Source organism: Ranitomeya variabilis, chromosome 8 (assembly GCF_051348905.1).
Source record: "Ranitomeya variabilis isolate aRanVar5 chromosome 8, aRanVar5.hap1, whole genome shotgun sequence".
Taxonomy (NCBI): Eukaryota; Metazoa; Chordata; class Amphibia; order Anura; family Dendrobatidae; genus Ranitomeya; species Ranitomeya variabilis.
The window spans coordinates 5,170,698-5,189,864 of record NC_135239.1 but is presented as its reverse complement, the minus strand read 5'-3'; positions in this window follow the sequence as shown (position 1 = coordinate 5,189,864).

The following is a 19,167-nucleotide window of genomic DNA, read 5'->3' as shown; positions in this document are numbered from 1 at the left end:
TAGACCCCTGTGATACTGATACCACCATGTCACCACACAGCACAGTGATATCTGTATCCTATATACAGACCCCTCACTGACTCCAGGACTGTAGACCCCTGTGATACTGATACCACCATGTCACCACACAGCACAGTGATATCTGTACCCTATATACCGGCCCCTCACTGACTCCAGGACTGTAGACCCCTGTGATACTGATACCACCATGTCACCACACAGCACAGTGATATCTGTATCCTATATACAGACCCCTCACTGACTCCAGGACTGTAGACCCCTGTGATACTGATACCACCATGTCACCACACAGTACAGTGATATCTGTATCCTATATACAGACCACTCACTGACTCCAGGACTGTAGACCCCAGTGATACTGATACCACCATGTCACCACACAGCACAGTGATATCTGTACCCTATATACCGGCCCCTCACTGACTCCAGGACTGTAGACCCCTGTGATACTGATACCACCATGTCACCACACAGCACAGTGATATCTGTACCCTATATACAGACCCCTCACTGACTCCAGGACTGTAGACCCCTGTGATACTGATACCACCATGTCACCACACAGCACAGTGATATCTGTACCCTATATACCGGCCCCTCACTGACTCCAGGACTGTAGACCCCTGTGATACTGATACCACCATGTCACCACACAGCACAGTGATATCTGTACCCTATATACAGACCCCTCACTGACTCCAGGACTGTAGACCCCTGTGATACTGATACCACCATGTCACCACACAGTACAGTGATATCTGTATCCTATATACAGACCCCTCACTGACTCCAGGACTGTAGACCCCTGTGATACTGATACCACCATGTCACCACACAGCACAGTGATATCTGTACCCTATATACCGGCCACTCACTGACTCCAGGACTGTAGACCCCTGTGATACTGATACCACCATGTCACCACACAGTACAGTGATATCTGTACCCTATATACAGACCACTCACTGACTCCAGGACTGTAGACCCCTGTGATACTGATACCACCATGTCACCACACAGTACAGTGATATCTGTACCCTATATACAGACCCCTCACTGACTCCAGGACTGTAGACCCCTGTGATACTGATACCACCATGTCACCACACAGTACAGTGATATCTGTACCCTATATACAGACCACTCACTGACTCCAGGACTGTAGACCCCTGTGATACTGATACCACCATGTCACCACACAGCACAGTGATATCTGTATCCTATATACAGACCCCTCACTGACTCCAGGACTGTAGACCCCTGTGATACTGATACCACCATGTCACCACACAGTACAGTGATATCTGTATCCTATATACCGGCCCCTCACTGACTCCAGGACTGTAGACCCCTGTGATACTGATACCACCATGTCACCACACAGCACAGTGATATCTGTATCCTATATACAGACCCCTCACTGACTCCAGGACTGTAGACCCCTGTGATACTGATACCACCATGTCACCACACAGCACAGTGATATCTGTACCCTATATACAGACCACTCACTGACTCCAGGACTGTAGACCCCTGTGATACTGATACCACCATGTCACCACACAGTACAGTGATATCTGTATCCTATATACAGACCACTCACTGACTCCAGGACTGTAGACCCCTGTGATACTGATACCACCATGTCACCACACAGTACAGTGATATCTGTACCCTATATACAGACCACTCACTGACTCCAGGACTGTAGACCCCTGTGATACTGATACCACCATGTCACCACACAGTACAGTGATATCTGTACCCTATATACAGACCCCTCACTGACTCCAGGACTGTAGACCCCTGTGATACTGATACCACCATGTCACCACACAGCACAGTGATATCTGTATCCTATATACCGGCCCCTCACTGACTCCAGGACTGTAGACCCCTGTGATACTGATACCACCATGTCACCACACAGCACAGTGATATCTGTATCCTATATACAGACCACTCACTGACTCCAGGACTGTAGACCCCTGTGATACTGATACCACCATGTCACCACACAGCACAGTGATATCTGTGTCCTATATACAGACCCCTCACTGACCCCAGGACTGTAGACCCCTGTGATACTGATACCACCATGTCACCACACAGCACAGTGATATCTGTACCCTATATACAGACCCCTCACTGACTCCAGGACTGTAGACCCCTGTGATACTGATACCACCATGTCACCACACAGCACAGTGATATCTGTACCCTATATACAGACCCCTCACTGACTCCAGGACTGTAGACCCCTGTGATACTGATACCACCATGTCACCACACAGTACAGTGATATCTGTATCCTATATACCGACCCCTCACTGACTCCAGGACTGTAGACCCCTGTGATACTGATACCACCATGTCCCCACACAGCACAGTGATATCTGTATCCTATATACAGACCCCTCACTGACTCCAGGACTGTAGACCCCTGTGATACTGATACCACCATGTCACCACACAGTACAGTGATATCTGTATCCTATATACCGGCCACTCACTGACTCCAGGACTGTAGACCCCTGTGATACTGATACCACCATGTCACCATACAGCACAGTGATATCTGTATCCTATATACCGGCCTCTCACTGACTCCAGGACTGTAGACCCCTGTGATACTGATACCACCATGTCACCACACAGTACAGTGATATCTGTATCCTATATACAGACCCCTCACTGACTCCAGGACTGTAGACCCCTGTGATACTGACACCACCATGTCACCACACAGCACAGTGATATCTGTATCCTATATACAGACCACTCACTGACTCCAGGACTGTAGACCCCTGTGATACTGATACCACCATGTCACCACACAGCACAGTGATATCTGTATCCTATATACCGGCCTCTCACTGACTCCAGGACTGTAGACCCCTGTGATACTGATACCACCATGTCACCACACAGCACAGTGATATCTGTACCCTATATACAGACCCCTCACTGACTCCAGGACTGTAGACCCCTGTGATACTGATACCACCATGTCACCACACAGCACAGTGATATCTGTACCCTATATACAGACCCCTCACTGACTCCAGGACTGTAGACCCCTGTGATACTGATACCACCATGTCACCACACAGCACAGTGATATCTGTATCCTATATACAGACCCCTCACTGACTCCAGGACTGTAGACCCCTGTGATACTGATACCACCATGTCCCCACACAGCACAGTGATATCTGTACCCTATATACAGACCCCTCACTGACTCCAGGACTGTAGACCCCTGTGATACTGATACCACCATGTCACCACACAGCACAGTGATATCTGTACCCTATATACAGACCCCTCACTGACTCCAGGACTGTAGACCCCTGTGATACTGATACCACCATGTCACCACACAGCACAGTGATATCTGTATCCTATATACAGACCCCTCACTGACTCCAGGACTGTAGACCCCTGTGATACTGATACCACCATGTCACCACACAGCACAGTGATATCTGTATCCTATATACAGACCCCTCACTGACTCCAGGACTGTAGACCCCTGTGATACTGATACCACCATGTCACCACACAGTACAGTGATATCTGTACCCTATATACAGACCCCTCACTGACTCCAGGACTGTAGACCCCTGTGATACTGATACCACCATGTCACCACACAGTACAGTGATATCTGTATCCTATATACCGGCCACTCACTGACTCCAGGACTGTAGACCCCTGTGATAATGATACCACCATGTCACCACACAGCACAGTGATATCTGTACCCTATATACAGACCCCTCACTGACTCCAGGACTGTAGACCCCTGTGATACTGATACCACCATGTCACCACACAGCACAGTGATATCTGTATCCTATATACCGGCCCCTCACTGACTCCAGGACTGTAGACCCCTGTGATACTGATACCACCATGTCACCACACAGCACAGTGATATCTGTATCCTATATACCGGCCCCTCACTGACTCCAGGACTGTAGACCCCTGTGATACTGATACCACCATGTCACCACACAGCACAGTGATATCTGTATCCTATATACAGACCCCTCACTGACTCCAGGACTGTAGACCCCTGTGATACTGATACCACCATGTCACCACACAGTACAGTGATATCTGTATCCTATATACCGGCCACTCACTGACTCCAGGACTGTAGACCCCTGTGATACTGATACCACCATGTCACCACACAGCACAGTGATATCTGTACCCTATATACCGGCCACTCACTGACTCCAGGACTGTAGACCCCTGTGATACTGATACCACCATGTCACCACACAGTACAGTGATATCTGTATCCTATATACCGGCCACTCACTGACTCCAGGACTGTAGACCCCTGTGATACTGATACCACCATGTCACCACACAGCACAGTGATATCTGTACCCTATATACCGGCCCCTCACTGACTCCAGGACTGTAGACCCCTGTGATACTGATACCACCATGTCACCACACAGCACAGTGATATCTGTATCCTATATACCGGCCACTCACTGACTCCAGGACTGTAGACCCCTGTGATACTGATACCACCATGTCACCACACAGCACAGTGATATCTGTATCCTATATACCGGCCACTCACTGACTCCAGGACTGTAGACCCCTGTGATACTGATATGCAGCGCCCCAGAGTCCTGGTCGTTGCAGTACTGTGGCTCCGCCGCTAAGGGGGGCTATGGTACGTCTGATGGCACTGAAGGAGTTCATCTGACCAGGTATTACAGACACCAATACATTTCACAGTCTGGCCTCCAGGGGGAGCTAAGGGTTCTATGTATTAGGCCACTCCTCACAGTCTGGTAAAACTGGGGGTCAGGCAGGAAGTGAGAAAGAAAGCTGACTGGGTTGGAACCAGGCAACACCTTGTGGCAGAGGGTGTTGTGGGGGAAGATTCAGAGGGGTCCCTGTCAGGGGTGGGATCCTGACAGAGGCCTAGCAACCAGAGAGAACGTTACGGGACCGCGCCTGCACGATATAGCGGCGGTACCCCAAGAAAGGATAAGAAGCGAGATTTATTGTGCTGAGTGAGAAACGAGATCAACGCAACAAGGAGAATACCAGTAGGAGTCGTGCTGTAAGACGAGGCAACATCCTATTGAGGCGCATAACCGGTGGCCGGAACGCCGAGGAAGTATAGATCTCCAAGCCAAACTTCAAACCTACGGCAGGACAGTCAGTTACAGGCGGGCTGTCTCACCCAGACCCAGGAAGACACAGGGGGGTAACAACAGGAGTGGGGCGACGCAAGAGTCCCGGAAGAGCTCCGAGCCTCCCGTCATAGGGATGCGTCCTAACCTTAAGATCAGGGGGACGTAGAGGGAGAACATCAGAATCGAGTTGTGAGGGAACACGAGAAACAGACACAACAGTTGTGGGGTACTATCCCGTAAGCACAGCAGGGGAGGACCACAACACAAGCGCAGGAAGGTAGGCACAGATTTCCACCTGCAAAGGGAACTCTGGAGGTGCCATCGGACCGGCCGGACTTGCGCAGCCCTGTTAACCGTATTCCGGATTGAGGACTCAGAAGCCTTCAGTAAAGAGGTAAAGAGACTGCAACCTGGTGTCTTCGTTATTTACTGCACCGCACCTCCACCACCATCCACATCTATTATTGTACGCCCCTCAGCAGGGTCACGGACCAGGTCTAGCCACCGTGACAACCCCAGAGCAGAGACTCAGAGGCCCGGTACCGGGTACCCCTCGGCCCTGCGGCAGTGGGGGCGCTACAACTTGGCGTCACGAACAGGATCTACTTAAGCCTGAAGAATCAGGTCATGTGTGCCTTGGAACTGTGATTTATTATACTTGGACTGTGACTTATTGCAAAGACTGTGTATTGCTACTTGCCGCCAAAAGTTCCCGCCAAAACCCGCCGCCATTGCAGCGCCACAGGGAGCGCAGAGGGAGAGGGAGGGCGTGCCATGGGAGGAGACTACCAAAGCGGCGCCAGGAGTAGCGACCGCCCCCTCCGACTTCTGCGAGATGACGACTTGCCCAGCAGCAGAGGAGAAACACCCCCTGATTTGCAACGGCGGGAAGGAGGTGAAGAAGGAGCTCGACCTCGGAGAAATGGCGGAGCCAGGTGCATGCGTTGCCGCCGAATGCCAGACAGCGACGAGGAGCAGCAAGTGCCCGAGCAACGGCGAAGTGATCCCGGCTTACCCACACCCATCAGAGGCGGACTCGCGTCCACCGCCGGTGAAGGACCTGAACTCCTTGGAGCCGCCAGTGGAGGAGCTGAGCCTACCTATCCCAGCCACGGAACCATGGAGGGCGGAGCCACATCAAGAGGCCACTCCGGAGGAGCCGCGGTCCGGGCTGCAGCCGATTCCAGTGTCCTCGTCAACGGAACAGATCGACATCGGTGGAATCACATCAGGCGCAGGTATGGACGGCACCCCTACTCCTCTTGCCGATTCTGCTCCCCCGACCGATCCGGCTCCCCTGACCGATCCCGCTCCTGTGACCGCTCCTCGCCCCAGCAATAACTGTTTCCTCTCGGTGGAACGGGTGATCCTCACCCCCGACGCGATGGTGAAGCTGGTACCTCCACTACCGACCAAGATGGGAGAACCTATGGACGTGGGCCCAGATGGGGTGGTCCTCCGGTGGGACACCACCTGGACCGGGCCGGATGGAGCCCGGGAGGAGGGCCTCACCCTCGCTGTGCTCACTTGGGAACAGTATAAACAATGTCTGATCCTACATTGGAAAAACCGAGAAGAGACCGAACAGACTGATCCAATAGCGGTACAACGCCCAAAGCCTGCGCACGGCAGGAAAGACGCGGTAAAGCGGGGAACTGTGTTGGCCTTTCACCCAAAACGGGGTTGGGGCTCCATACAGGAACCGGGGCTACCGACTGACGTCTTCGTTACTGGTTACAACGTGAAAACTCCCTGCTGCAACAGATATGGTGACCCATTGCAAAGGGGGGATCAGGTGACCTACACCTGCCATCGGGATGCACAAGGATGGTGTGCTCGGAATGTCCAACGCTGTGAGCCTGAAGGGGCATCACCCGTTGCCCCGACCATGACTGATCCGGACTTGACAGATCTTGTTACTATCACTACCGTCCGCCTTGTAGCGGCTACCGAACTTGCAAACAGGGTTAGCTTTCAGGTCCAGACACCGAGTTGTCATGAATCCCAATGGCTAGGGATAGCAAGGGACAAGCAAAGTAATACAAAATATCGGACGAGCTCTAGGGTGATGGAACCTGGGCTGACCGCTGCCCTACGCCTGACAAACGCAACTAGAGATAGCCAGGGAGCGTGCCTACGTTGGTTCTAGACGCCACGCACCAGCCTAAGAGCTAACTAGTACTGCAGAGAAAATAAAGACCTCACTTGCCTCCAGAGGAATGAACCCCAAAAGGTATAGTTGCCCCCCACATGTATTGACGGTGAAATGAGAGGAAGGCACACACATAGAGATGATATATATAGGTTCCGCAAATTGAGGCCCGCTGTAATCTAGAAAGCAGAACGATACAAAAGGGGTCTGAGCGGTCAGCAAAAAACCCTAATCAAAAAACCATCCTGAGATTACAAGAACCCATGTGCCAACTCATGGCACATGGGGAGAACCTCAGTCCACTAGAGCTACCAGCTAGCATAGAGACATAATAAGCAAGCTGGACAAAAAAACCAACAACTGAAAATCAGCACTTAGCTTATCCTGAAAGATCTGGGAGCAGGTAGGCAGGAACCAAACAGAGCACATCTGAATACATTGATAGCCGGCAAGGGAATGACAGAAAGGCCAGGTAAAATAGGAAACACCCAGCCTCTGATGGACAGGTGGAAACCAAAGGCCGCAACCCACCAAAGTCACCCAGTACCAGCAGTAACCACCAGAGGGAGCCCACAAACAGAATCCACAACAGTACCCCCCCCCTTGAGGAGGGGTCACCGAACCCTCACGAGAACCCCCAGGGCGATCAGGGTGAGCTCTATGGAAGGCGCGGACCAAATCAGTCGCATGAACATCGGAGGCGACCACCCAGGAATTATCCTCCTGACCATAACCCTTCCACTTAACCAAATACTGGAGTTTGCGTCTGGAAACACGAGAATCCAAGATCTTCTCAACAACATACTCCAATTCTCCCTCCACCAGCACCGGAGCAGGAGGCTCAACCGAAGGAACAACGGGCACCTCATACCTCCGCAACAACGACCGATGGAACACATTATGAATAGCAAACGATGCTGGGAGATCCAAACGAAAAGATACAGGGTTAAGAATCTCCGAGATCCTATAAGGACCGATGAACCGAGGCTTGAACTTAGGAGAAGAGACCTTCATAGGGACAAAACGAGAAGACAACCACACCAAATCCCCAACAAGAAGTCGGGGACCCACGCGGCGACGGCGATTAGCAAACTGCTGAGTCTTCTCCTGAGATAACTTCAAATTGTCCACCACCTGGTTCCAAATCTGATGTAGCCTGTCCACCACCACGTCCACTCCAGGACAATCCGAAGACTCCACCTGACCAGAGGAAAAACGAGGATGAAACCCCGAATTACAAAAAAAAGGAGAGACCAACGTGGCAGAACTAGCCCGATTATTAAGAGCAAATTCGGCCAGTGGCAAAAAAGCAACCCAGTCATCTTGATCAGCAGAAACAAAACACCTCAAATAAGTTTCCAAGGTCTGATTAGTTCGCTCCGTCTGGCCATTCGTCTGAGGATGGAATGCAGACGAGAAAGACAAATCAATGCCCATCTTGGCACAAAACGTCCACCAAAATCTAGACACAAACTGGGATCCCCTGTCAGAAACGATATTCTCCGGAATCCCATGCAAACGAACCACGTTCTGAAAAAATAAAGGGACCAACTCAGAGGAGGAAGGCAACTTAGGCAAGGGCACCAAATGAACCATCTTAGAAAAGCGGTCACACACAACCCAGATAACGGACATTTTCTGTGAAACCGGGAGATCAGAAATAAAATCCATGGAAATGTGCGTCCAAGGCCTCTTCGGGATGGGCAAGGATAACAACAACCCACTGGCCCGAGAACAGCAAGGCTTAGCTCGAGCACACACTTCACAAGACTGCACAAAGGTACGCACATCCCTAGACAAGGAAGGCCACCAAAAAGACCTGGCCACCAAGTCTCTAGTACCAAATATTCCAGGATGACCAGCCAACACAGAAGAATGGACCTCGGAGATGACTCTACTGGTCCAATCATCCAGAACAAACAGTCTTTCTGGTGGACAACGATCCGGTTTATCCACCTGAAACTCCTGCAATGCACGTCGCAAGTCTGGGGATACGGCGGACAATATTACCCCATCCCTAAGGATACCAGTAGGCCCAGAGTCTCCAGGAGAGTCAGGCACAAAACTCCTGGAAAGAGCATCTGCCTTCACATTCTTTGAACCTGGCAGGTATGAAACCACGAAATTGAAACGAGAAAAAAACAACGACCAACGAGCCTGTCTAGGATTCAAACGCCTGGCAGACTCAAGGTAAATGAGATTCTTGTGATCAGTCAAGACCACCACACGATGTTTAGCACCCTCAAGCCAATGACGCCACTCCTCAAATGCCCACTTCATGGCCAAAAACTCCCGATTACCCACATCATAATTGCGCTCGGCGGGCGAGAATTTTCTAGAGAAGAATGCACATGGCTTCATCACCGAGCCATTAGAACTTCTCTGTGACAAAACCGCCCCCGCTCCAATCTCGGAAGCATCAACCTCAACCTGAAAAGGAAGTGAAACATCTGGTTGACACAACACAGGAGCAGAAGAAAACCGGCGCTTAAGTTCCTGAAAGGCCTCCACGGCCGCAGGAGACCAATCAGCAACATCAGCACCCTTTTTAGTCAAATCAGTCAAAGGTTTAACAATACTGGAAAAATTAGCAATGAACCGACGATAAAAATTAGCAAACCCCAAGAACTTCTGAAGGCTCTTAACAGATGTAGGTTGTGTCCAGTCACAAATCACCTGAACCTTGACGGGATCCATCTCAATAGTAGAAGGAGAAAAAATGTACCCCAAAAAAGAAATCTTCTGGACTCCGAAGAGACACTTTGAGCCCTTCACAAACAGAGAATTGGCCCGCAGAACCTGAAACACCTTCCTGACCTGTAGAACATGAGACTCCCAGTCATCAGAAAACACCAAAATAACATCCAAATACACAATCATAAACTTATCCAGATATTCACGGAAAATATTGTGCATAAAGGACTGAAAGACTGACGGAGCATTGGAGAGTCCAAAAGGCATTACCAAATACTCAAAATGGCCCTCAGGCGTATTAAATGCGGTTTTCCACTCATCACCCTGTTTTATCCGCACCAGATTATACGCACCGCGAAGATCTATCTTAGTGAACCACCTAGCCCCCTTAATGCGAGCAAACAAATCAGTCAATAATGGCAATGGATACTGATACTTGACTGTAATCTTATTCAGAAGGCGATAATCTATACAAGGCCTCAGGGAACCATCTTTTTTTGCCACGAAAAAAAAACCTGCTCCCAGAGGGGATGAAGATGGACGAATATGTCCCTTTTCCAAGGACTCCTTAATATAATTCCGCATAGCAGTATGCTCTGGCAGTGACAGATTAAATAAACGACCCTTAGGGAACTTACTGCCAGGAATCAATTCTATAGCACAGTCACAATCTCTATGCGGAGGGAGCGAATTGAGCTTAGGCTCCTCAAAAACATCCCTATAGTCAGACAAAAACGCAGGGATCTCAGAAGGAGTAGATGAAGCGATTGAAATCGGAGGTGCATAATCATGAACCCCCTGACATCCCCAGCTTAACACAGACATTGTTTTCCAGTCCAGGACAGGATTATGAGTTTGTAACCATGGCAGACCAAGCACTAGTACATCATGTAAATTATACAGTACAAGGAAGCGAATCACCTCCTGATGAACGGGAGTCATGCGCATGGTCACTTGTGTCCAATACTGCGGTTTATTCATAGCCAATGGTGTAGAGTCAATTCCCTTCAGAGGAATAGGAACTTCCAGAGGTTCCAGACTAAAACCGCAGCGTTTAGCAAATGACCAATCCATAAGACTCAGGGCAGCGCCCGAATCCACATAGGCATCGACGGAAATGGAAGACAGTGAAAAAATCAGAGTCACAGACAAAATGAACTTAGGCTGCAGAGTACCAATGGCAAAAGATTTATCAACCCTTTTTGTGCGTTTAGAGCATGCTGATATAACATGAGCTGAATCACCACAATAAAAACACAATCCATTTTTCCGCCTATAATTTTGCCGTTCACTTCTGGACTGAATTCTATCACATTGCATAGTCTCAGGTGCCTGTTCAAAAGACACCGCCAACTGGTGCACGGGTTTGCGCTCCCGTAAACGCCGATCAATCTGAATGGCCATAGCCATCGACTCATTCAGACCTGTAGGCGTAGGGAACCCCACCATAATATCCTTAATGGCCTCGGAAAGACCATTTCTGAAGTTTGCAGCCAGGGCGCACTCATTCCACTGAGTAAGCACCGACCATTTCCGAAATTTTTGACAATATATTTCCGCTTCATCATACCCCTGAGGGCTAATAAAGCCTTTTCAGCCTGAATCTCCAGGTTGAGTTCCTCATAGAGCAATCCCAATGCCAGAAAAAACGCATCCACATTGAGCAATGCAGGATCCCCTGGTGCCAATGCAAATGCCCAATTCTGAGGGTCGCCTCGCAGGAAAGATATTACAATCTTGACCTGTTGAGCAGGGTCTCCAGAGGAGCGAGATTTTAAAGAAAGAAACAATTTACAATTGTTCCTGAAATTCAGGAAGGTAGATCTATCTCCAGAAAAGAACTCTGGAATAGGAATTCTAGGTTCAGACATGGGAGTGTGAACAACAAAATCCTGTATGTTTTGAACTTTTGCCGCGAGATTACTCAGGCTGGAAGCCAAACTCTGGACATCCATGTTAAACAGCTAATATCAGAGCCATTCAAGGGTTAAGAGGAGGTAAGAAGCAGCTAGACAGCAATTAAGGGCAAGGCAGCAAAACTCTGAAGGAAAAAAATAAAAAATAAAAAAAAATAAATAAATTTCCCTTAAACACTTCTTTTTCTCCTGCTTCAGCCCAAACAATTAACACTTTGTGGGCCGGCTATACTGTCATGAATCCCAATGGCTAGGGATAGCAAGGGACAAGCAAAGTAATACAAAATATCGGACGAGCTCTAGGGTGATGGAACCTGGGCTGACCGCTGCCCTACGCCTGACAAACGCAACTAGAGATAGCCAGGGAGCGTGCCTACGTTGGTTCTAGACGCCACGCACCAGCCTAAGCGCTAACTAGTACTTCAGAGAAAATAAAGACCTCACTTGTCTCCAGAGGAATGAACCCCAAAAGGTATAGTTGCCCCCCACATGTATTGACGGTGAAATGAGAGGAAGGCACACACATAGAGATGATATATATAGGTTCCGCAAATTGAGGCCCGCTGTAATCTAGAAAGCAGAACGATACAAAAGGGGTCTGAGCGGTCAGCAAAAAACCCTAATCAAAAAACCATCCTGAGATTACAAGAACCCATGTGCCAACTCATGGCACATGGGGAGAACCTCAGTCCACTAGAGCTACCAGCTAGCATAGAGACATAATAAGCAAGCTGGACAAAAAACCAAACAACTGAAAATCAGCACTTAGCTTATCCTGAAAGATCTGGGAGCAGGTAGGCAGGAACCAAACAGAGCACATCTGAATACATTGATAGCCGGCAAGGGAATGACAGAAAGGCCAGGTAAAATAGGAAACACCCAGCCTCTGATGGACAGGTGGAAACCAAAGGCCGCAACCCACCAAAGTCACCCAGTACCAGCAGTAACCACCAGAGGGAGCCCACAAACAGAATCCACAACACCGAGTGATCTGACGGCACCTGGGAGATCAACCACTGGTACTGACACCGCATCGGCCGCGGATCGGAGACCACCCCCTGCACAGCCACCAGATGAGTAAACAAAAATGCTTTATTGATTGTACATAGTTAATTGTTTTCATTGTTTTGCTGCTAAAACCCGTCCAGGGTTAACTCTTAAAGGGATCCCATTGTTGACCCGGGATCCCTATTGTTTTTGTGTTCTACCTTTTTGCTCAGTTATCAAAGGACTGCCGAATCATGGATGGTGAATGATTCAAAAACTGATCTTGTAAATAGTTTGCACCTTCTTAAAGGTGCTCTCTACTGGTTTTATAAGCGAAAGGACTCTTTGCGAAGACACTGGTCGCAGAACCAGCATCGGAGTCCTTACTGCAAACAGACTTGCAGCTTGAGAAGTTGCACTACCTTATAGAGACTTGGTCCCCTCTTAAAGGGGATGTTCATCAAAAGCACTTAAAGAATGATGATGTCTTGAAAGGAAGTACTGATAATGCTGATATGTAAAAGTTATATGTAGTTAACTGGTTGATTGTAAGAAATGTTTAATAATGTTAATAGAAGAATGAGGACAGGAAGTGAACCCGTAGGGGTTAGTGGTGAGTCCTCTTAGGAGCCATATAGAGATGGCTCAGTGATCTTGAACTGAAAGAAAAATGATATGTTCTATACTGTGCATAGTAGTGGAAGGACAGTAGGCCCGGGTGGAAAGGGGCAGTCCTGTATAGAAAGAGGCAGTAGGCCTGGAGCAGTTAGGACAGGCGGTCCTGCAGATATAAAGAAGGAGAATGCATAAAAGTTAATTAGCCTTATATGTGATATAAGAAGGTCTTTAGTGGATTTAGCGAGTACGTCCTTAAAGGCAATGTTAAATTATTGTTCAAAGATTTTGCACTTAGTAGAATACCCGGTTGGGTAAGAGAAGTTATTTATAGTCTGTTATTGAAAGTATTTAACCATGTTTGTAACGTTCAAGTGTCCTCACCTCCCATAAAGGGAAGCTCTGTTAAAAAGTTTACTTGTACTTGCATTTTCAAAATTGTATGTCTTTTTGCTGACATGTATTGTTGTTTTCTTCCCAGTCCAGGAGTACTGGATTTAACCGGGGGGGAGTGCAGCGCCCCAGAGTCCTGGTCGTTGCAGTACTGTGGCTCCGCCGCTAAGGGGGGCTATGGTACGTCTGATGGCACTGAAGGAGTTCATCTGACCAGGTATCACAGACACCAATACATTTCACAGTCTGGCCTCCAGGGGGAGCTAAGGGTTCTATTTATTAGGCCACTCCTCACAGTCTGGTAAAACTGGGGGTTAGGCAGGAAGTGAGAAAGAAAGCTGACTGGGTTGGAACCAGGCAACACCTTGTGGCAGAGGGTGTTGTGGGGGAAGATTCAGAGGGGTCCCTGTCAGGGGTGGGATCCTGACAGAGGCCTAGCAACCAGAGAGAACGTTACGGGACCGTGCCTGCACGATATAGCGGCGGTACCCCAAGAAAGGATAAGAAGCGAGATTTATTGTGCTGAGTGAGAAACGAGATCAACGCAACAAGGAGAATACCAGTAGGAGTCGTGCTGTAAGACGAGGCAACATCCTATTGAGGCGCATAACCGGTGGCCGGAACGCCGAGGAAGTATAGAGCTCCAAGCCAAACTTCAAACCTACGGCAGGACAGTCAGTTACAGGCGGGCTGTCTCACCCAGACCCAGGAAGACACAGGGGGGTAACAACAGGAGTGGGGCGACGCTGGAGTCCCGGAAGAGCTCCGAGCCTCCCCGTCATACGGGTGCGTCCTAACCGTAAGATCAGGGGGACGTAGAGGGAGAACATCAGAATCGAGTTGTGAGGGAACACGAGAAACAGACACAACAGTTGTGGGGTACTATCCCGTAAGCACAGCAGGGGAGGACCACAACACAAGTGGAGGAAGGTAGGCACAGATTTCCACCTGCAAAGGGAACTCTGGAGGTGCCATCGGACCGGCCGGACTTGCGCAGCCCTGTTAACCGTATTCCGGATTGAGGACTCAGAAGCCTTCAGTAAAGAGGTAAAGAGACTGCAACCTGGTGTCCTCGTTATTAACTGCACCGCACCTCCACCACCATCCACATCTATTATTGTACGCCCCTCAGCAGGGTCACGGACCGGGTCTAGCCACCGTGACAACCCCAGAGCAGAGACTCAGAGGCCCGGTACCGGGTACCCCTCGGCCCTGCGGCAGTGGGGGCGCTACAGATACCACCATGTCACCACACAGCACAGTGATATCTGTATCCTATATACAGACCCCTCACTGACTCCAGGACTGTAGACCCCTGTGATACTGATACCACCATGTCACCACACAGCACAGTGATATCTGTATCCTATATACCGGCCCCTCACTGACTCCAGGACTGTAGACCCCTGTGATACTGATACCACGTCACCACACAGCACAGTGATATCTGTACCCTATATACCGGCCCCTCACTGACTCCAGGACTGTAGACCCCTGTGATACTGATACCACCATGTCACCACACAGCACAGTGATATCTGTACCCTATATACCGGCCCCTCACTGACTCCAGGACTGTAGACCCCTGTGATACTGATACCACCATGTCACCACACAGCACAGTGATATCTGTATCCTATATACAGACCACTCACTGACTCCAGGACTGTAGACCCCTGTGATACTGATACCACCATGTCACCACACAGTACAGTGATATCTGTATCCTATATACCGGCCACTCACTGACTCCAGGACTGTAGACCCCTGTGATACTGATACCACCATGTCACTGCACAGCACAGTGATATCTGTATCCTATATAAAGACCACTCACTGACTCCAGGACTGTAGATCCCTGTGATACTGATACCACCATGTTACCACACAGTACAGTGATATCTGTATCCTATATACCGGCCTCTCACTGACTCCAGGACTGTAGACTTGCTGTGGCTTCCATCCTGGTGGCTGGGGGGAGTCCTCAGCTTCCACCCCATGCTCTGGGTCCGGGCTACTCGCCATGTCGCCCTCCACATTCCTCTCTGCTTCCTCGTCTGGTTCCCGCTCTCTCCTGCGTGGGTGGAGATTCTTCTTCCTCTTTCTCCTGCCATTTAGGGTCAGGAGGCGGATCTCAGTTGCTGATGGGCATGTCCTCATGGTGCAAAAGTATTTGGAGTGGGCGGCCATTGTTTTTGCGACCCACAGCTAGTCCCCGCCCACGATGGCGCACTTTTCTTTCACAGCGCTCCTCGTGGCGCTATAATGGCGGCAGTTTTGGCGGCAATTCACAATTAACAATCTCTCAGCACAATGCAGTCTCTTAGGCGCACATGACCCGATTCTCAGGGTTGGTCCATCCTGTTCGTGACACCAAAATGGAACGCACGCCAGGGCCGTGGGGTACCCGGTACCGGGTTCACAGGGGGATGTCACGGTGGTGACCCGGTCCATGGCCCTGGGCGCCCATGTAAAAGGGGAATTGGATAGTTTATTTTCGTGACACCACCTGTGGTATTCGTTCAGTGGGACCAACGCTGCTTTAAGGGGTCCTCTGGGGTGATGTTATGGCAGTTAGATGGTATACCTTCCCACAGGTGAAGTATATCCCCAGGGCTCCCGGTGTGTAGATGGAAGATGGTGGTGAATGGTGCAGTAAGGAACGAGGACACAGGTTTGCAGTCTCTTTACCTTGTTTACTGAAGACTTCAGGCAACTGCAGTCCAGGGCACCAGATCACAGGGCAGGCAGAGACCGGCCGGCTTGGAGGCAAGTTGGGAGTCCACTTTTCCAGGTGGAGATTAAAGCCTTCCTTCTAGCATGGTGGTAATGTAGTCCCTTACTGCCTATGGCTTCTGATAAGGTCCTCACAGTTCTTCTCTCTGTCCCCCATATAGGTTAGGACACAAACCCGTATGACAGGTGACTCAAGCCTTTTTACAGGGTCTCTATCATGACCCGGGCTCTATGTGTCACTGTGTCTCCTGGGTGTTAGGGCAAACAGGTGATGTATAATCCAGCTGTCCTGCCGGTTTCTGCTATGTGTCTTAGAGTCCCACCAAAGCCTCGGTCTTCCGGCTACTGGTGTATGCGCTTTGCCAGGGAGACAGTCTGTTGGCTGCTGTCCTCCCCCTGGTGTCCTAGCCTGTGCTTCTCTCTCCTACACGCTTGCTACAATCTGTTCTGCGTTCAGTATTATCTCTGTCCAGGAGCTGCAGCACTTTCTCATGGCTGTGTAATAGAGTGCAGGGTTGCGTATGTCACCACGGAACAGACAGACCAACTGTTGAAGGGGATTTATTAACAGGGGTAAAATTCTCCTCGCAGGGAGTAAACGGGGTTAATAGAGTCAAGTAAAACAGTAAACAGTTAAGCGGAATCAAAGGGTTAACGAGTGTTCTTGTAACTTATCAGCCCAGGGAGGTCCTGACTGGAGGGTCCTTTTCCCAATGTGGATACAGTCACCAGCAGGGCTTGAGATCCTGAAGTCTCTTCTGTGTCTCCTGGAAAGTCCGGAGTTAAGGCTGCTTTCACACTTGCGTTTTTGTCTGCAGCGTTTTTTGCACAAAAAACGCATGCGTTTTTTTTTCCTATATTTAACATTGAAAACGCATGCGTTTTTTTGCACATGCGTTTGGTCGCGTTTTCAAACGCATGCGTTTTTTGACTGCATGCGTTCATTTTCAAAAATGCTACCTGCAGTATTTTCTTGCGCGTTTTTTTGCCGCGAAAAAACGCATGCGTTTTTTCGCGGCAAAAAAATGCATTGCTGTCTATGTAAACGCATGCGTTTTTAAGCACATGCGTTTGTTTGCGCTAAAAACGCATGCGTTTTTATAGAAAAAAACCAGAAAACACACTAAAAAGTCACCCACCACCATCAAGGTGATAAAGGGATCCAAACCCTAACCCTAACTCTACCCCTAACCTCACCCCTAACCGTTTAATGAACATTTTCTGACAGTCATATTGCCACGTATTTAAGTGCCACGTATCACGTATTTCATTGCCACGTATGCCACGTGCCACGTATTTAAGTGCCACGTGCCACATATATAAGTGCCACGTGCCACATATATAAGTGCCACGTGCCACATATATAAGTGCCACGTGCCACGTATTTAAGTGCCACGTATTTAAGTGCCACGTGCCACGTATTTAAGTGCCACGTGCCACGTATTTAAGTGCCACGTGCCACGTATTTAAGTGCCACGTGCCACGTATTTAAGTGCCACGTGCCACGTATTTAAGTGCCACGTGCCACGTATTTCAGTGCCACGTGCCACGTATTTCAGTGCCACGTATGCCACGTGCCACGTATTTAAGTGCCACGTGCCACATATATAAGTGCCACGTGCCACATATATAAGTGCCACGTGCCACATATATAAGTGCCACGTGCCACGTATTAAAGTGCCACGTGCCACGTATTTAAGTGCCACGTGCCACGTATTTAAGTGCCACGTGCCACGTATTAAAGTGCCACGTATTTAAGTACCACGTATTTCAGTTGCACGTATTTCAGTGCCACGTATTTCAGTCACGTTTAGGGTTAGGGGTAGGGTTAGGGTTAGGGTTTTCTTGTTTTTTCTTGTGTTTTCTTGTGTTTTCTTGTGTTTTTCTATAAAAACGCATGCGTCTAAAAAACGCATGCGTTTTACCGCGTTTACATGCGTTTTTCACACATGCGTTTTTTTTAAAAACGCATGCAGACAAAAACGCAAGTGTGAAACTAGCCTAAGTCTCTCTGCAATCTGTTCTTCGCAAAGTGAAACTGAAACCAGGAAATAGCACAGTCTCCATCGCTGCTGCAAGAGCCTCTATGCACCAGGCTGACAGTCACCCTGTATTAACGCTGTCACACACTCTGGGTAGTTACTTATCACACTCAGGGATTCTTTGCTTGTCACTGCGGTCACCAGGGATTCTTTGCTTGTCACTGCGGTCACCAGGGCTGCACAGTCACTGTCTCTGATTCTGGAGGCTTCCAAATCTACACCCCCACATCCAGCCTTCACTCTGGTGGGTATCTCAGCCTCAGTGCCCTCACGGGGAGCACTACTTTTAGGGGAGTGCGGCGCTGCAGCCTGCCCTCTCTTTGGCGCGCTGCTTTCTCTCTGCTCTCCCGCTCTTTTCTGACCACACCTCTCTTTTCCCAGCAGTCCCCTGGTCCCCTCTGTCCAGGGCAGAAAGTCTTCCCCCCAGCAACCCAGCT